The sequence below is a fragment of the Parus major genome, chromosome 3, assembly GCF_001522545.3.
Source record: "Parus major isolate Abel chromosome 3, Parus_major1.1, whole genome shotgun sequence".
Taxonomy (NCBI): Eukaryota; Metazoa; Chordata; class Aves; order Passeriformes; family Paridae; genus Parus; species Parus major.
In genome coordinates, this window is record NC_031770.1 from 78,396,801 (window position 1) to 78,417,822 (window position 21,022).

The window sequence follows — 21,022 nt, forward strand, 5'->3', positions numbered from 1 at the left end:
TAAGGAAAGCAATATGGATGTCTTCTGCCAAGTCCAAAGCTTTTCACAAGCCTTTTTTTTCAGAGCATAAAACAATTCATACCCATATTGCTGCTTTTAACTGTGAGCAGTTGAATCTGACCCTTTTCCCTCCAGCTCCCACAGTGGTGACTGCTTCTCTCCACCACACCAGCACAAGGACACTTGTCTTGGTTTGAAAAAAAGACAGGTGTCTGCTAAGGAAGGTAGAAACCTCCCTTGAAATAAATAAAAGTATAAACCACCCAACCCTCCTTCAAAATATCATAATCTTGAAACCAAGATGCTCTCAGGCAAAGAGATGGGAATAGGAACAGCAGTTTTTTACTAAAGAAATTAAAATAAAAATGAAGTAGTACAAAAAAAAAAAAGAAAACTGACAAAAAAACAACCCATGACAGAGTCAGAATACAACCTGAATCTGTTGGTCATTGTGTTGGTAGCAGTCTGATTAAATGATGGCTGCAGTCCTCATGCAGTGACAGATGTGGTTCTGTTGAAGCAGTGATCATGTAGAAGGGTGTAGTTTTCCTCTGAAAGTCCAGTGCTGGTGTAGATGAGTCTGGTCTTCCTCTGGGATCCAGTGGAGAAAGGCTGCCTGTGGTGTTCCAAGTCTCAGATTATATCCAGGTAGGAATGCTTGGCTCCTCCCCCTGGGCAGAACATTTCACAGTAAGAGGATGTCATTTTATCAGTCATGCAGTGAGACTCAATGGCCCCTTAAAAGAAGATATCCCCCTGCAGGGAGGATGGATCGAGGAAGAGATAAAGAACACTGCCCCACCTGGTTTCAACACATGGTAATAGAATACATTTGGTTACATCTTGCATCACAACCCAAGACAAGCTGCTGACCCCAGAACAACTGTGCAAAGAAGCAGGACTGCACAGTTAGTTTATTGAGGTTGTCCCTTAGGATGTGGCTTGCTCTTAAAGGCAAGTTTTCCGGGATCCATACCACCACTTTCCTAGTCTGCATAACCCACAATTAGCCAGAAGAATTTAATTGCAGCTTGAGAAATCAACATCCATTTATGTATTTCTTGCCACTCTTTCCTTAAGGCATCTCAAACATCAGGCACTTCATACCTTATCCACACCGCAAAGGTTTAGCTCAATGACTCCTAATACACATTTGAAGTACATCGTATATTTGAGGAATGATATATGCTTCTGAAAATCAGACAAGACTTGAGTCCAGCTACCATTTCCAGGCAAGAAAATTAGTACAGGAAGGTGCAGCAGCAGCAGGCCAGGAGAGAGGGAGGACAGCTTGGAGCAGCCTGGGACATGTACCTGAAGTCACAAGAGACAAAAGTGGAAAGGGAAACATCAAAGTGGAAGTACTCATTTACAGCAATGAACCCAGGTTGTCATGGGCCAAGTTCTTAATTGCATTGGCACCTTCTGCCATGGTTCAACCCTGGCCAGCAGCCACACTGAGCCTCTCATTCACACCCCTACCTGCAGGATCAGGGAGAGAATCAGAAGGGTAAAAGATAGAAAACTCTCAAATTGAGACAAAAACAGTTTAATAGGGAAAGAAAAAGGCTGACTTAAACAAAGTAAAAACAAGGAAAGAATTCACAGCTTCTCATGGACAGGTGGGTGTTCAGCCATCCCCAGGAGAGCGGGGCCCCATCACACCTCACGGTGATTTGGGAACACAAACGCCATCACTGCAAACATTCCCCCATTCCTCCTTCTTCCCCAGCTTTATGCACTGAGTGTGATGTTCCGTGGTCTGGAATGTCCCTTTGGTCAGCTGGGGTCGCCTGTCCTGGCTGTGTCTCCCCCCAGGCTCCCCCAGCCCCCCACCAGCCTGGCAGTACGAGAAGCAGAAAAGGCCTTGGCTCTGTGTAAGCCCTGCCCAGCAATAACAGAAACATCTCCACATTATCAACCCTGTGTTCAGCACAAATCCAAAACACAGCCCACACCAGCCACTGGAAGAAAATTAACTCTACCCCAGCAAAAATCAGCACACCATGCAGCTGAGATCTCTGCACTCTTGACAAAATAACCACTGCTAAGTGTGGCCCAGCATCTCATGGCTGTGAGGACCTGAGTCTATCTTTTGAGAATTTTTTTCTTTTGCATAAATCACCACACTTACTGATGCAAAGGTTCAGGAGCCAAGTCAAACAAAGCACAGAAGCATGTGAAATGTTATTTATGCATCAGGATTTAGTTTAAACAGAGGCCTTGCATTATTACCATTTCTTTGTCACCTTGGAGAGGTGAGGTTTGTCCTTTATCTTTGTGCTTCAGCTCTCTGGACATTATTCTTCAGCAAACATTTAAATTCACCATAAATCTACAAGAAATCTTTTTTTTTTTTTTTTTCCCTGTCAGTAGACCTCTTTTCTTAGCTGCTGCTTACTCTCTTGCAATCATTTACTCAGGTTCCAAATTCCTTTCCAATGTTCCCAGACTCAATTTGAAACTCTTGCAGGAGGCAGCAAAAATTAGTTTAGAGAAATAATTTTTTCTGCCAGCTGTCATTCCAGCATTTTCTCCCATCAATTCTTCAGCCTACCTTATTCCTTTTCCTCCTAATAGAATTTTCTGCATTATGATCCCTAAATTGTTCATATTCCTGTTTATGCTTTAGTGCTCCACTTGCAAGCAACAACAGTTTATATTTTCTGCTTCTGGCATTTCTTAGATATTAGTCACCGTGCAAATGCCCCACTAGAGTAGCTCCATGGAAGTCAGTGAGACTCTGCCAATTCTTGGTAGCAGTCCCTTTGACCTGATATTTCTAACACTTCATTGACATTAAATCTATTTTTATATAACTCCCATTTTAAATTATATACAACTTTCTTATTTATTACAACTATTTTAAACCTCGGGTTCTTCTATTTGGACAGCAACAATAAGCAATTTTACAGCCCAGAGAAATTAATAACGCTAGCCACTGAGCTCTGTTGTCAGGCCAGAGACCTCCTGATCTCAATGGATTGCTTGGCACAGTCTCTGTATCTATTATTTAACTGGAAATAATATTTTTTTGCTCAGTATGATGGAATTCTCTGAAATAATTCAACTGGAAGGAAAGTTACCTTGTCAGAAAGTCATCATCTTAATAGTTTTAAAGCAAATTTGTGAGATAAGAAGTATTGGATAGGAAGAAAGAGTGTTTGAAGGAATAGTATTTCCTTGGAATATGTCTGAGACTTGGACTCTAATACGAAGTGGAAGATGATCAGCTGTGCTTTTCCCAGGACAGACTCATACATAAAATTGCACTCATTTTTATTGGGGCTAAAACATGATCACACATCTGTTTCCAAAACAATGAGAAAAATTTAGCTTCATTCACTCTGCTTCCAAGGAGCGTTTAATTTTTTGTTTAGCCATTTCTGTGCAAATAAGGTAAGTGTTTTAATAAACATCAGGAGACACAAATTCTTTATTACAGATTGCATTACAAGTATATTACCACCAAAAAACTTCATTTACAATCCAATTAATCTTCCAATTTTTTCTTCCTGTCCTAAGCAAATGCCTGCTTTGTAGCAAAACAAAATTAGTGACCCAAATGTAGCACAAATTACCTCTATTTTAGTGATAATGGTTATTATTTAGCAGGAGATTCTTTCAAGTATTGACTAAGAGATTCACTTCAAGTATTCTATACTACAGTCCTTCACATAATTTACAAGATTAGCAAAACAGCTCTACAGTCACTAGGCAAGAGATCAAAATTTAGTATAAGCCTGATATTTACTGAAATCTGTCAGCTCAACCAATCCTGCAGAAAAAAATGAGCCACTAACAACCCATGGCAATTCATCACATAACACTGGCACTGACATTGCAGCAATATCTGCTCGAGAATGGATGGCTGCTCTAATATTTGCATGCAGAAATTACAACAGTATCTACAGGAATGTGGTATTACTATTTTAAAGCTAAGCACTGACTTTTTAATAGAGTTCATTTATTATAAGAAAGACTGAATACATAAGCTCAAGAAGCTAAGAGGCTCAGCATATCTTGCTTCACATGCCCAGCTACAAGCATGGACATTTGCCTGGCATGGGAGAGAAGACTTCCTGGACGGATGGCAGTAGTTGTGCTGTAAAACAGGCACACACAAACCACTCAACTTTCCTTTCTCTGGTGAGAACCACCTGCAGACCCTGCATACTGACATCAATGCAAAATTTAAGATAGTCTTGCTGGGATGAGCTTCAGCCTTTTTTGGAACTTGTTTCAGATTTATTAGTCTTTTCAATAATCTGGAGGATATGACCACCTCTGGAATAGAAAGATTTTCAAACATTATTCACATTATTCCTGACTTCCCACTGTCTCATAAGTCAGTCTTGGTAAATACTATAAATTATCCAATACACAGAGTATTCTTTTGAAAAGCAGCACTTTTCCTTTTTTATGGTGTCTCAGGGTTTGATACCTACTGATGTGTTGCACTAAATGCCTCAACATGGTTTGCTGGTGGAAACCAGACAGCAGTTTTGAGACTGGTCTTCAAAAGTCTTCACAAGAAAGCAGAAGTGGCAGCTCATCAAGCCAGTCACAGTGGACACTGATGTCTTACCTCCAGCCTGTCTCCTCCCTCCCCTTGAAGATGGTACCAGCTCCTCAAAGGCAAGGTTTTCAGGCCAGACACAACCCCAGCAGAGCTGGATTCTCCAGGCCAGCAGCATACACAACTCCTACAAGGAAGTAGTGGCAGGTTAATCATGGCATTGAATTGAAAGTTGCAGCTTGCTGGCTGCTGAGGAACAATCCTAATCAGCTTCCAAGGAGATAATGCCCAAGTACAAGGGAAGGGAAGAAAGGCAGGAGAAGCAAATGCTTTTCATCTTTCATAGCCAAAGACAGAAAATGAAATTTTAATTATTATATTCTAACAGATGTTCATTTGGAAGAGTGGAATGACTTTTGGAGGTCATTCCTACTTCCAAGATACTCACTCCTCCAGAAAAATACCTGATGATTTGGAGTAGTTTAACATCTACAAAACAATTATTTGTGCAATATAAACAGTTTGCAAGTACATACTACATTTTGAGATATTACTCGTTTTGGACAACACAATGACTGATTTCACATTTGACTTCTTCTACATAAAATTCACTCAGTTATGAAAACAACAAGAAATAAAATAAAAACACTTGGGGCCAGTTTCTGCTCTGAGTCAACATTGCTACCTCACTGGCAAGAGACAGCATTGCTCTGGACTGAGCCCAGCACTTGTAGCAAAATACAGAATTCAAATAAAATGTGTTCCCAATTTTAACAAATATGTATCTACAGCTGTGCTGAACTTTGCCAAGAGCTTCCCTTGGTGAGATACGGATTTTTTTTTTCCTATCTTCCAGTAGCAGCAGGGATCTCTAAATCCCACTGTGCTCTGAGAACAAGACTTCTGGAGTTAGTGCCATAATGTCACCTCCTTGCAATATGGTAATTTACTCAGGGAAAGAAGTTTCTTCTTTCCTTTCTTGATGCTTTCCCATCTGTTTTTCGTACTTTGCTGAAATCAACAGTTTTTAATCATTCATATATGCAGAGCTTAGAACATTATTATTTATATATATTGATAATAATATTATCTATACTTACATGCTGGGGAGCCATTCACTTAAAAATATTTCAAAAAGATGCCACTCTTCATAAACTTGTGGAAACTTTATTATTTAGGCCCGAGTGTCCAAACACGACTTAATATTGGGGTTTTTCTACATGGCTCTTTGCAAGGCCAGTTCTGTTGGTCTGAAATCTGTGTCCTTCCGCCGCTCTTTCAGCAGCTCCTTTTATTCCCTGTTTTCTTGGTCCAAAACCAGGTAAAATGGGACAAGACTGCTCAGCAGCAGACTGAGAGCCCATGAAAGATTGTGCTGCTTCAAGTAGGTGAGTATCCCATCCATGCAAGACACTGGGGCTGAAAACTGAATCCAGTCTTTTGGGCCACTTCTTGGACTTCCTAAGTCCTCAGTTACATTCCTGGCATGATCAAGTTTCTGTCAGAGGAAAGCTCCAGTCCTGAACAGCAACCCTGCCACAGGGAGCAAACAAAAGGGGAGAAGTATGAGGTGCTGGGGAGAAAACTGACTATGGCAGTGGGAGAAGACGCAGGAAGGATAGAAGGACGAGGGGAAGGAGGGAGGCAGGAGCACATTGCAAAAGTGCCAAAAACAGACAGAAAAGAGAAAGTTATTTCCAAGAAAACTCAGCAAGGAAAAAAAAAAAAAAGCCCACCCCCAAAAACCTAAGAAACAAAGGGAGAACACAGAAGGCAGGTGAAAGCAAAACTGCAGTGTAAGAGACTTTTGAAACGAAAAGCTTAAAAGGCAGCAGAAAGCCTTGGGACAGAGGGAAACCACTTCAAGGCAAACCTCTCTCACTCCTGGGTCAGCATAATCTGCAAATGTTAAAGTTATTTTCTTAATTACCAATGCTTTTTGCCTTGGAGGTTTTATTTTTTCCTAGAATTAAAAGATTACTGTCATGGCAATTTTATTTCAGTATGGATTCTACTTAATTAGAAACACACATGTAAAAGCATGGATCAGCAAAAGGAAGAAAAAACAACCTAATTTATCCTCTTACCCATGGAGGGGGAAAAACGACATTTTTAATCCTTTTTCTTGGATGCAGTAAGAAAGATCCTGACTCCAATGCCTTCCTCTTTTGGGATATCCTGTTAGCTGTCAAGATTTCCTAGAGTCAGAAGGGGTTGGTGTAGCAGACTGAACTGTGTGGCATGGTGTTCATGGATTACTGCACACAGCAACCAAGTGTGGTCTCTGAAATCTACTGGGAATTTGCAGCTTGGTTATCTGCACATGTGCAGATAAACCAGGCAAATAAACTAAATTAAGAATCAGGCAGGGATTGTTAATAGGGAGTATACTTTCACAAAGTGCAAAGCCATTTAATGCAACTTATTTTAAGAATACCTCCAAGAGACACTGTTCAACTTAAAACATGTAACATCTTTCTGAAGCCAAATTAATGAACACAATTTCTTGCCTAGAAGAGTTTACAGGCTGAAACAACCACATGTAGTATAAATGAAGAATTAGATGCAACATGACACAAATTAATGACAGCTGAACCTCATTCCAGATTTTTTTCCCATATCTGTGGGACTTGGAATGCCTGAAGGTCAGACTTATCAGTAAAGATGTAGGTGAAGAAGGTACTTGGTACTTTGGCCTTTTCCATGTTCTTTGTCATCAGATTCCCCATACTATTAAGGACCTCTCCCACATTTTACCTAGTCTTTCTTTTGCTGCCTAAGTACCTGTGAAGCCTTTCTTGATGCCCTTTATATACTTCAGAGCAGATTCAACTCCAGGTGGACTTTGGTTTTTCTAAGTCCAACCCTTCATGATGAATTCCTCCTGGATTCCCTGTGCCTGGTTCCACCTCTTGTGGAACCTGCTCCACCTCTTCTTTTTATGGCTGAAATCTGTCAGGACCTGCTTATTCATCTGTGCAGACCTTCTATCTTCAGCTTAAAGAAGGGGATCCTTGAAAAGCAACCAGCTTTCCTGAACCTCTCTTCTTACTGGGGCTGTATCACATTAGATTTCTCCAAGAAGATCTGTGAATAAGCCACAGCCTGCTCTTCTGGTATCCAGGGCTGTGATCTTCCTGATGGCTTTACTCTGTCCTCTCAGGAACCCGAACTGCACCATCTCATGAGCATTGTGGTCAAGACTATCCCCAGAGTTCACATGGTCATGATTGTCATGGAAAATAATTAATTTTGCATTCTTCAGACTGCCAATCTAAACTGAGCTTAGGGAGATTCTTTAACCATATTGCATGAAATCCTGGTGCTACAATAATAAGTTTGGATATAGGAATACTGTAGAATTGCAGGTGTCTATTGTCATTTCCACCCAAGCAGAACTCCTTTTCTGTGCTGTTGGATCTGCTGTTGAGATTGGCAGACACTTTAAGCATGTATGGACTCACATTTATGATTGACCTGCACCTCTTGGGGGAAACAGAAAGAGTTGTCACCTCCCTAAGCATTTCAAAGAGCTTCTATAAATATGCAAAGTTTTCTTCAAGAGTTAAAGAAATATTCTGTGCTTTTAAAGAAAGAAGTGTTCACATCCAAAACCAGAAATCATGTTTACACCTGAGAAAAAAACATGATGTGTGCATTTTCAAGGCTCTGATTTCTAATCATCCAATTCTTACACCTCTATACTCTCAAGTACGCATTATAGTGAAAGGTTTGATGGCTTACTACTATGTCTTCTGTCACAGCACATTCATATCATCATAGGGACATCCCTTTCCAAATTTAGACATGGTAATAAACTTCAACAAGTAAAATGGTCTGAAAACAACTCCAAATTTGACTCCACTGCCCTAGACCTTGTAAGACCTTTCCAGCAAATAAGGCTAAAGGAAAAGTGAGTTATACAGTGAGATAAAAATCTCAAGGTGTGTAAAGGATGGGGGAAAACAAAGTGATAAAGTGATGCCCTTTCTCAGCCACCATTTTTGCAAGGTTTCTCTATATCCTCATTGCTCTGGAAAGTAACTGCCTTGCTATATCCAGTCGTGTATTTTATAAAGAGCAAAGTCTGTGCTATACACTTTGTGGTCTTCTGACAAATCCACCTACAAAAATACTGGAAATTACCACTTGGCAGTGTGATCACCTTTCCATGATCCGTACATATGAAATGTGCATTCCCAGACACTGCTGATTAATGACAAAGTGTAGGCATATACATCAAAAAACCATGGATTGTACAGAACTATCTGAAATCATGAGCAAATCATACTCTTTTCCTTTGTTACTCTATTTTGAAGTAAAATTCTACACCAAAAACTGTCTCAAACAACCTACAATAGATTTTATTTTGTGTGTGTTTACAGATATACAGGGGAATAACATATGTATGTCAAACATATTTTCCCAAATTCTTTTATTGACTTTCCCTAATATGAAATATCTGCTGCAACAGTAGTTTTTATTTGCTTACAAAAAGAACAGCTAGTACCTTGAGAACAGTATTTTAAACAAGCCTTTCTTAAGCTGTGTGAAAGTAGTATTTACCTTGCACAGAGGCTTACAGTGTGGAAGGAAAGTTTAGCAGTAGACCAACTGTAGCACAGACAGTGGAGGTGCCCAGTGAGGAGCTCAGTTACATCCATGTGATCTCAGCAAATGCTGCAGAGCAAATATTGTGATAGCATCCTAGCAATTCAGTGCTGTTTGGAGGCTTATGACTCTAAAACAGAAACCCCTTCCTCAGCAGCATTTGAAAAAGATTTTTAATGTCTGAGCAGATCAAAGTGAGCAGAAAGGAGTCATGGCTCTCCTACTGAATGAATTTCTTTGGCTGTTCCAAGGCAGCATTATGCTACAAAAGTTTATTACTAAGTTATATAACACAAATTCTTCGATATATGTATATAAAGGTTCAGAAAGAGTTTCCAGCTATTTTAGTCATTCCTCTGAATACAAGAAGCACTGAAAATATGTAGAAAATTAAGTAAAGAGTGAAGAGATGATCTGTATTCTGCTCACATAAAAAGATTGCTTTCCAAACAGGGCAAAACTGCCCTTGCTGGAACCCGTGCCAATAAATTTCAGGGAAGAACTGCCGTATCTGCTATATAAGGTGACAAATTTTGGCCTATATCACTTTATATCACTTTCAGTTGCAAAATGTGGCTCTCCTTGAAACAAATTTCTTTTGATATGTCAGTTACGCTTGTCTTTATGGGGAAATATGTCCATGACAACACAAAAACTTAAAACATAAAGGACCAGGTCTATTCCAGATGTAATGTTAATAACAATGTGAGATCAGGGTGTTTAGCACTAGCAGGTTCCTGTTCTTTATGAAGCATGAGCATAGGATAGAAGCAATTGTGAGTGGCATATCTGTTCAAAGCAGCACGTAATAAATAGCACCCTCCAAAGCAGCTGTTTCAGTAATTCACTATCAGATGACAAAAAGCCCATTGAAAGAATTTTCGGTTCCTCCTGACTGATGTGATTTCTTTAAATTTAAAAAAAAAAAAAAAAAAAGAGAGAAAGAAAGGAAGATAGAGCGAGAGAGAGGGATGTTTTCTAATCACAGAATTTTTTTATGTTCCAAATGCAGCTTCACATCAGCTGGCAATTTGAAACTCTTGACATGTTATTTCATTTCACTTTGGGGCGCAGCAGGGTTCAGATAATTTTGACTATGAACAAACTAGTAAAGTTCTTTGGCCATTAAGGCAGAAGAAAGAAAATTTCCATGCAGGCACTATCTAGTTGTTGGCAAGGGATAAAGAAAATCAACTGATTTTGCACTCCTTACTAATTATTTTAGACTGAAACAAGTAGATCTTTGCATGAGCTTTTTGTATATTACTCCAAAGCAGTATTGTGGACTTCCATGAATTTTGAAGAATTAAGACAAATAGTTACTTAACTGAAAAGAACCCCAAAGTTTATGTGTTTCAAAACCTTTCAGGACATTAAAAACTCATGTGATATTTGTCAGAAGCCTGATCCAAAGCCCACTGAAGTCAGTATGAGCCTTTCCAAAAATGCAGAGGGTTGGATCAGCTCCTTGGTTTAAAAACATAGATTTCAGAAGGATGATGAAATTATATACTAGCCTGATCTAGGAAAATTCATCTATTATTTCCAGTATGTTTTATTGATACTGAGAGGCCATTTAAGATTCACCTCTCTGCTATACCACTTAATTATGTATGTTGTAAATCCTTGAGCTTATATCTGAATACATCATATAGACAGAAATCTTCCATGCATTCAAGCAAATTAATTCCTTGCCTGGTCATTTTATACTTCAGCTGTTTTGCTGCTTTTTGATGGATTGGAACAGATTAACTTTTCTGAAGGCAATGCTTCAATTACTCACTGAACCCTTCAGTCCTTTCTGCACACCAATTAGCCACAACCTATTTCCTTACCACTGGTTAAAAATCGGGGTATATTGCACAACCCCCTGTCTGTGATCTCCCCCCTGCCTGTGATCTCCAACAAACTGCTCAGTACCCTGAGATAGCCAAGTTACCAGGAACAGGAGAAAGCTGTAGAGAAAATGTCATGACTTCTGGTTGTTATAGTTGGAATTTCTAACACAATTTCTTGGGGTTTGGGGTTTTTTTTGCATCGCTTATACACCAGGTTCATGAGTGTTGAATACAACATGCATATGAAATGTCATTACAGGATGATGTCTCATCCATTTACCTAGGTTATATGGAGCTAAATAATGATTTTTCTGGAACTTTAAGCATGGCATAAAGTTAAGTATCCTTCCACAATTCCTTTCTTCAAAAAGAGTAGAGTGAGAGGGTATAGGCAGTTAAAGATAAAAACTATTTTACAAAAGACTTTAAACTGCAGGGACTCTACAGAAGCTCAGTGTACACATTCAAGGTGTTCTGTGGCTAGAAGACCTTGCCATGACAGTCTCCTTCACTGTGCAGAATCCCTCTGAGGAGCTGCTGAGGTTCCTAATACTGTAGTTTTCACAGCTTATGGTGCTTCCCAGCTTATGATGCTTCCCAGTTAAATTGTACAGTCTGTGCTCTGTGCTTGGGATATGCTGACAAAAATTTAAGCAAAAATTGTTTGTGTGCATATGTATGTGTACCCTTCCAAATTTCCAAGGCCCCTGATGCAGCCTCCAGCCTGTGAGGGGATTTGATTTGTGCTTTGAATATCAAAAGACCCCTTCCTCCATATTTCCCTAAGAAATGAACAGTCAGGTTTCAATTGTAAAACATCCATGTGCCACATATATATGTTATTCCCTCTGGTAAGAGCATGTTTAATGGGCAGATGTGGCAGCTTCTGTGTGTGGGGAACCTGAACAGAGACAGCTGATCTTCAGGCAGCTCGTTCTCTCTGCATGATGCAGCCTCCCACAGTACACAACAAAGTGTAATGAAGGAAGCTGGAGCCACATCAGGGAGCAGCAAGAGCTGACCATGTGACTGGAACATAGCTTTATTCTAACTTTAACCTGGGTTATGTGACTCAGTTCAGCATCTTTACATTGTCTGTTGCAATATAAATACAATATTACAGAAGTTGTCCATGTGAATTGCACAATGGAGTGCTCCAAATCTTGCCATGCCCTCAGTTTGTCCTTTTAACATTTCCTTCTTGTTTTCCTGACTAGTCCACTCTGAACATTAGGACTTTCATCTCAGTTCTCCTATTTGCCTTAAACTGAAAACATCAATGATTAACTGTTGCTGACTCGAGTTAAATGGCTGCTTCCTGTTGTGTGTCTGGTTGAGTTAATGTTATAGTAATATATTAAGTATTGGCTTTTCCCTATGGAACAACATACTGTTAGAATAGTTTTACTGGTTTTCAATTTTAATTGTTTAATTTGCTTGAAACTTCTGTATATTTTACTTTTATTACAAGCTACATGCAAACATCCTGCTCTCAGAACAGCTGTTTGTTAGCAATCAAAGAATAGTTTGGGTTGGAAGTGACCTTAAAGGCCTGAAGCTGTGTCAGGGGAGGTTTAGGCTGGATATCAGGAGGAAGTTTTTTACCCAGAGGATGCTCGGGCACTGGAATAAGCTCCTCAAGGAAGTGGTATCAGCACCTAGCCTGACAGAATTCCAGAAGCATTTGGAAAATGCTCTCAGGCACATGGTGTGACCCTTTGGGTGCCCTGTGGAGGGCCAGGAGTTGGACTCGATCCTGATGGGTCCCTTCCAACTCAACATGTTCTGTGATTCTGTGAGTCTGTGAATACTCTAGTAAACAACTTCTTTAGAAATGTGGCTTTGTCCCTCTGAGATATCCAGTAGTTCAAAGTGACAACAGCAGATCCCATTTTTCTTGGAATCATCTGGGAAGTAACAGAGTAAAAGACCATTAAATTTCAGAGATGTCAAAGCAAATGTTTCCTTTGCCTGATCATTTAGCCATCAAATATTTTAAAAATATTTTTTCAGCTTCTGTTTTTTTTGTTTGTTTGATATTTCATGAATTCTGCTTAACTTTGACTTTTCTTTTTGTTATTTACCATATTTTCTTGTTTTTATAAAGAGGTCTTCCAGACTTTTAAGTGGTATTGTTGCTGTCAAAAATCTTGGCTGCATTTATTTCATGCTTTACTGGTATGAGTTAAAAACATACACTCTTTTCCTGGGGACAGAGCACCAAAGTCCCTCCATGTGCAGCTGCAGGTACAGATGTGGTTAAATTGAAACAGTATTTCTCTCTCTGGAAAAAGCAGTGCCTGGAATAAACTAAACCACACTGCAATATCTTTGAACTACAGTCCTTGCCAGTTCTTTCCTTCCCACATTTCACCAGCAAACCTGCAATGGCAGTGGGCTCTTTGAGCAGGCTTGGCCTGTGCAGGATGGGATTCATTGACTTTTCCAGCAACACTAAGCTCTGAGCACTGCAGCTTTTCTCTGATATCACAGTTGAGGATTGGCCAGCAGAGCTGGAGGTATAACTACACACACGACACTATTAATGAATATCATCAAAAGGAGATCGCAAAATCCCTGAGATGCATAAATCTCTAGAGGCTATCTACAGCTAATTTTCTTAGCCATGTTGTTTCTCCAAGCTCCCTGTAATAATGAAACAGCACTTAGACCTTTTAAGCACCATATTGTATAAATTATAGGTGACACACAGCCCTCACAGCAAGCCAAGGAAAATGACAGCATTAAATTCCCAACAGCTATCAGGATACATTAACAATTTTAGAAGAAAATTACTTTTGAGAAGACAAATTTTAAATGAATAAACATGAATCTACAAGGTTTCAGCAGAGCATGGAATTTCATCCACAAAATTTTGCTTCGGGGTCACGCAATTCCAAACCAAAGGAAAAGCACCACAACACATAGTCACAGCAGGCTAATCTCAGCTCTCATCACAAATTTGTCAAAACTCAGCTCAGCTCAGAAGGGATTTATGTAGGACTGACTGAAGAATTTATCAGCTGCTATCACAGAAAGCAGCCCCTGCAAACCACAGGAGAGATGAAATAGATGGGGCTGCAGCTTCCTCGTATTTGGTTATAGTATCCCTTCAGCTGCAGCTCCCTTCTGTGCACTGCACTTGTCCATGTCTTGACAAAGCCTTTCAAGTGACCAGTTTTGCTGCAATAGTATGGTCTAGGTCATAAACATCTGCCTGTTTGGGACTTGGGCTTGCCAAACGAACAGCAGTAATCAACCTGGCACCTAGAGACAGTGGCATGACTGGTCAGGCAGCTGCCAGCCAGCAGAGGAATGGATGTGCTCAGCTGCAGCTGGGATGCTATGGATTGCTCCTCTGTTTCCCCTCATAGCTGGTAGTTGCCTCCATGCCTCCTTTTGTTGCTCATGTTGGTGGTTTGGGGAGTTCCACACTACACTTTTGGTGTAAGGTGGATGGGAGTCACCATTTCCCTCCATCAGTAACGCGCAATGTGAGGTGCCAAAGCCCACCTTGGCCTTCCAGTAGAACACTCAGCACCCCCAAGAACTGTCCTAAACACTCATCCTATGTGTGATGTAGCACTCACTGGAGCAGCTCCAAGGGTCACTTTTGGAAAGGTTGTCATTCTTTTTTGGTGACCTTTGGGCTGAAAGAACAGTTGAATATCGGAGGGGCACAGATAACATCTAAGGCCAATGTAGATCCCGTTGCTCTCTACTTTCAGGTCTCATACCATGTCTCTAAATCACACATCTCCAAATTGGTCCTTGCAACAAGGGACCAATTGTGGCAAGACAAGAAATCTGCTGAATCTCGGAGAGGGGAGTTACGAAAAAAAAAAAAGGGTTTCAGAGCTGCCAAATTTTCAAGCAATAGCACGGCACAGAAAGCAGAAGGCATGCAAATAACATATAAGGAGCAAGCTGGAAGGCAGTGGAGGTCACTGTACAACCAATGAAGAGACCAAAGAGCATGTAAGCAGCACAGAAAGGTGAAAAGTATCATGACTATTGGAATCAATGCAAATGGGTCCCCAGGGAAAGCATGTTTTTGTACAAAGACCCAGATAAGAAGTGATGTGGTTTGCTGTTTATGCAGAGGACAAAGCACAGGCCTGGCAGTCAGCACAGACTAAGCAGAGCCCAAGGTCAATTGCTGTATAATTCATATTCACATCAAAACAATTATGGTGCAGAACAGTGCATATCTGCATAAGTAGTGAAAAACTGCATATCCCATATTGGCATAAAAATACTCAGAGCTCAATTAATTAAAATCTAGACTAAGAAAATGAGAGCTTGAAATACTCTCATTGAAAAAGAAGCTGCAAACACAGACCAAGCTGATTATGCAAAAAGCAATGCTGTAGAGAGAGAAACTCAGATGTTTAAATGGATGCATAATTTCTTGCATCAGGAGAGCAAGATAGACAGAGCTTTGAAGCATATATTTCTAAAATAAACTCTACAAATGAGAGTATAAAGATTTTAAACTTGGGAAAATCGGGTTTCATTAGAGTATAAACACATATTATCAACTTCTTCTGTGAGAAAACCCATAGTCCTAAATCCACCTGAATAGAAGTAAAAAAGGGTTATAAAACACTCCTTCCCCCATCCAATATATCTTTGCAGAGCAAGCCTCTGTTCCCAGGCTTTTTTTTAAAGTCAATTCAGGGATTTTCTAAATTGCAGAAAACTGCCCAAATTGAGGCATTTTCTTGTTCTGTCACCACTGAGACAGGCAACCCCAGGAGTATTAAATAGGGCAGGCAGGGACCTCTTTCTGCTCTCAAAGACAATTGGTAGAGTACAGATGACATCCACAAGGCAAAGTGCTATTCCACTTCCTGAAAGTAGGGTATCAATATCCAAACTGTCTAACCAGGAATGGCCCCTTGGTTTTTTAGTCCCAGGTATACTTGCATCTTGTATCTGTCACAGCCTCAGCCTCTGCACTTCTTTCTTTTTCTTTTCTTTAAATAGTTTTTGTCTTGGGTTGTTCCCTCCATAAACATGTCCCAGTGCTCCCCAGGGAAGCAGTAACCTCCTCCTCATCCCTCTCATCCCAGATTCAGCTGCTCTGTCTTAGAGATATTTGAAATCCATATTAAACCATTTAGGGTTAACCATGCATCTGAGGTTTTAAAAAGAGGATATTAAAATGGCATGTATGTGTGAAATCTAATCTTAGTTAAATTAAATCACAGACAGGCACTTAAATCCCTTACTTCTGGATGAGGTTATAGGAAATGGGTCAGTCTCAGTGGTAACATCACTGGATATTAATCTTTGGAATATGGCAAATGGAATATGTGATGCAATCTGCATCAAATACTGTAAGAGGGGTAGCGAATTTGGAACTGAGAAACCAACAGCAGTTCTGAGACTTCACTGAAAGTAAATCCAATGATATGTTTCTATACTGATGAAAAGGCCAAGGGATTCTAGCAGTTAATAGGCATAAATAACTGCAAGATGGACAGCATATGTCTTTCACTGCTATTAATAGCTTGATGAAGAGAGAATTCTGTCTGGCTCCCAACAACTCCAAAGATTTATAAGGATCATTCTAAGGCCTATGAATATAAGGCATCTGAAAGTGAGAACTGAAAAAGCACTAACGAGGCAGTGAGAGACAGATGAATGCTTCTGAAAATGAAAAATATTGGCAACATCCAGAGACAGAGATGAATGAAAAATGATTTAATAATTAGCTAACGCATTTCTCCCTAATAGCTGTTTGTTGAGTCAAGTAAACAAAATTGCTGTTGCATAAGAAGAAATGCCATCACCTAAATGAAGAACTGGTTAAAGAGAGGGAGTGTGGTTGAAATAAGCAATTTTCATAGTGAGAGGGATTCTAAATGAGACACCACAGGGATCTCTGCTCCGGCTTGTGCTGTTCAATATCTCCTTAAATGATCTTGAGAAGAGGATGAAAAAGAAAATTAAAGCATTTTCTGGTGGTAAGCTTTCAGGATAGTTTAAAAATTGTAGGACTACCTTGTAGAAGGATAAAAATGGTCAGGTGAATTTCAGTAAATATATTTAGACTATTTTAAACAAACCCAGCACTACAATCAAAGGGATAAGCTCTTACTTTACTGCAATTTCTTATTAAAAAAAATCTCACAGTTATAGTGGGTATTATTAAAACATTTCCACAAACAGTTTTGATATAAATTAGGTGTTAACAACTGTTGGAAACGGAACAAGGAACAAAGCAAAGCCACTATGAAAGTCTATCTGCATCCATGTCTTCCTTATTGTAATCTGTGTTGCTCTACTCTACTGAAAACATGAACAGGGAATGATCAAGGGATGACTTTCTGTATTAAAAAACTGAACACAGGCAGATCCTTCTGGTTGGAGAAGAGATGATTCAAGAGGGTATGATGGGCACCTTTAATATCTCAAGCAGCAAAAAGGATGTGGCTGCAGAGCAGCTGTATTTCTAACTCAAGAGCTGAAAACTTGGGATGAATTCAGCAAGGAAAGATTTGCACTGAGAATGAGCTATAGAACATCTTTGGCAGCTCCTGGTTAATTTCCTGGCTTATTGCACACAATGATCTTTCTGCGTTTTCTGTCACCTCAGTGCCTTGGCCAAAGATCCCCTATATGTGTCCTGGGGACTCTGACATATCCACCATAGGGCAGGCAAATATATTTCTATATATTAGAAATATTCTAATACATATCCATGACAAGACCAGCCTCCTTGTACAGATGGTATCCTTTCATTGCACGAAGCATTTCTTGAGATTTGGACTTGAAAGCATTTCTAGGCTGCCTGTGTAGAAATTAATGATCAAGAAAAGGTCCCAAAAGGATCAAGAAAAACTTGTATGTCAAAGTAGGTATCAAAGTATTTCCCTATTCATTTCCCTCCAGTCATTCCTTCTGTCACAATGAGCACAGGTAGTATATGAACACTGACATGTAAAAGAAGTCATTTAACATTTTTCCCCCAGAAAATTGTCAAGAAACATTGTCTTTTCCTAGAACACTCCAAGTGCTGTTGAAGGGTTGAATCCGAAACACAGCCTGGGTAACGAAATCATCCATTGTTTCTGTAGCAACAGTAAGCTTTAGAAAACTCAGTGTATTCAGACAATGATGCCTTCTCAGAGTCTGGCACTTAACTTAAAAGTGAGTGTCTCAAATAAATTCCTTGTTTCAGAAAGATCTCAAATTTAGAATTACATCTTCAAACAGCAAACAGACAGATACCCAGCTGGCTGGCTCCAAATTATGTTGGTAATTTAGGTACAGCTCTGATAACCTTTAAACTACAATCTATATGGATACCCATATTAGATCAGTATCTGTTTTTTTTCTCTTTAAAAAAGCTACCAAAAAAATTTTCCCAGTGGAAAAGTAATGAAGAAAAATTTAATTCAGGTTAGACACAAGCTAGTATCCAAAAAATAACAATAGTTGTATCACACTTGATTGACTGACAGACAGGGGTTTATAAATGCTAATCTAGAGAAGTCATTAAGGAAATCAGATATTATTTTAAATGTCTGTAGAATATATGTTCTTACATAAACACAGTACATGCTATAGCCTAAATTGCTAGTTGCTGTTATTAAATACTTCACTTAGTTTTGTACATGTGGGAGAGAAATTTTCATTGACTATCTACACAATAGGAATCTGTAAAAATTAATCCTTTCCTCCTTATCCTTTTACCCCTATGACAAACCACAAACACCTATACCATTTTAAGTCATACTACAAGGCTGTATTGTACTGCTACGGATCAGATGTAAAGACAAACATACTGATCAAGACAGAGGGAAAATATATTTCCTGTAAGCAACTTGATAAAGGTAATGAAGAGTTATGCACAACTAAAGATATTTTTTTAATACTTTGGCTCAATAATTCAGACATATTGGACTAGACAGGACACCTGTCCCTATGACAACTGTCATAGGGTCAGTTTCTGCAAAGAAGTAGCTGCATGATGTAGTTCTTAAGAGGAATTTAACAAGCTGACACAAGACTGTCCCAGCCAAGGGTATGTTCAGCTGTCCCTCTCACAGGCATTGAGAGCTGTGTGAGTGCCTGGCTTGTGGTCCCAGTTGCTGTGACAGAAGGGCACTCTGAGAGGTTGATTATAATGAGGGCATAAAAATCTGTATAAAGTCCTACATGTAGATAGTTAAATTAGGCATAGCTACTTGCCACTGAATCTCGCCCCAGGTTTCAATACACTCAGAGTGCTGTTCCCTTCCAGCATTAAGTTCTACTCTCCACACTGCAGTTCCTCTTAAGATCCATCTCTTTATCACTTTCCCCTCCACTCACTGGTTTTCATTACTGGTCCCTGGTTTCTCTCTCTCCTCTCTTCAAATCCTAATCATAGATTTTTTGTCTCTGCCATCATTCCTGCTAACTGTCTTTTCTCCCTTTTCCTGATAGCCAAGTGAGTTTCTTGACTCTGGATTCAAATGAGGTAGCTTCTCTATGCACACTGCAGGAAAAAAACACCTGGGGATCTGTAAGAATGCAGGAAAGGCAGCCCTCCTCCCATTTTCCATCACCCTCTGGGGGCCTAGGAGGGGCAGGAGACAAGGCAGCGGCACTGCTTAGTGTATATGGAAACTGCAGAGATTAATGGAAATCTAAGCTGTGATTAACATTTAATAAGCAGAAGCAAATGATGAAAACTTAATCAAAGTTGAGCACATATTAATGGGAAAATGCAAAGTTCACACCTGGCATAAAAGGTGCTCTTTAGCAGATGTGATGCCTTAACCTCAAATTATAAAGGCATCAGAGCTTTTCAAAGAAAAGTAATCATCTGATGTTTGCAGAATTATTTTCCCCCCCACATGTCAAAGATATGTTGACTTAAATTGTCCAAAAGCACTAAACACAAGCTGGTGCTATACAGTGATGAAAGTCAAGGTCTGAGCAGCTTGGCTAGTTGGTGGTGTTTCTAGACACTTTATGTAACAGTGCAAGCTCTCATATATAAACACATATTTGTACATATATATACATATACATATATATATATATATATACACACACATATAATCAGGACCTTACATTCCTGCCCTGAATAAAGTTGCATTGCTCCCTGTTTATGCATCACCATATTGCTCCTCTCAACACTTCATGCTATTCAGGTGGCAGCATTGCTTCCAACTGAGCCACACACCCTTGGTCCACCCCCTTCAAGATGCTTCTGGCAATGTGGGAAAAGATTGTTCTGTATGGTGGCATTTTCCTACCAGGACAAAATACCTTCAGCAGCAGTCAGGGTCAGAAGGTTTAAATCAGATGTTTACTTGGAGAACCCAGAAAATGAAAGGCACATCCACATCCTTTCAGGTGCTAAGCATTTAGTTCAAGGAAGATGAAAATCTACATAATCCACAAAGTACTCCTTTGAGGATAGTTGTTCTTGCATTCCCAGTTTTAACATGTCATCTCTTCACAAAGTCAGGCTATTTCATCAATTTGCAGGTTCTTCATTCATGTTTCAGAGGTACCAAACTGCAGGTGCTATTTTTATCAGGCAATGACAGAATATTTGGAAACGACAGTACACATGACAGGGTAGTGAAAACTGCAATCTTTCCCCTCTACATCCAAGGAATACCCTAAGTCCTGCACATAGCTTGGCTCATCTGTAGTAAAATGCCCACTGAGAATCAATGATGTTATGTTAGCAGTGGCTGTGCTTTTTAGGCACTAATGCAGCAGAGCACTTAAATATTTTGCTTATCCATCTCGTTTCTTGATCTGAGGCCAAAGGTAATTTTGTATAGAAAAGTATACTAGAATGTGAATGTATAAAATTGCAGCTAACATCGTTGCTCAGTTTAAAGGTGGAATCAGCTTCAGGTTATTCTGCCTCTAAAATTAATCCTGTCTTAAGCAAAACACAGACCAGAGTGCTTCAGTGAATAGCAATAAATTCTAGAATTAACACTTTCGGATTTGATTTCTGGCTTTGCAGCAGAAAAATCAAGGGATTCTCAGTTATTATGACAAATTGATATGTTGTCTCAAAGGTCATATTGGA

At 39.6% G+C, this 21,022-nt stretch overlaps 1 long non-coding RNA gene across 1 annotated transcript in view; it reads right to left on the reverse strand.

Annotated features, from left to right (window-relative positions):
* Nucleotides 1-4,292: 4,292 nt before the first annotated feature.
* The window catches only part of LOC107202609, a 34,769-nt gene continuing 18,039 nt past the window's right edge, over nt 4,293-21,022 (reverse strand). The window contains exons 2-3 of the long non-coding RNA XR_001520756.3: nt 5,620-6,052; nt 4,293-4,706 (exon numbers count right to left, since the gene is read on the reverse strand). This is a non-coding gene — a long non-coding RNA (uncharacterized LOC107202609). The remainder of the gene's footprint in view (nt 4,707-5,619; nt 6,053-21,022) is intronic.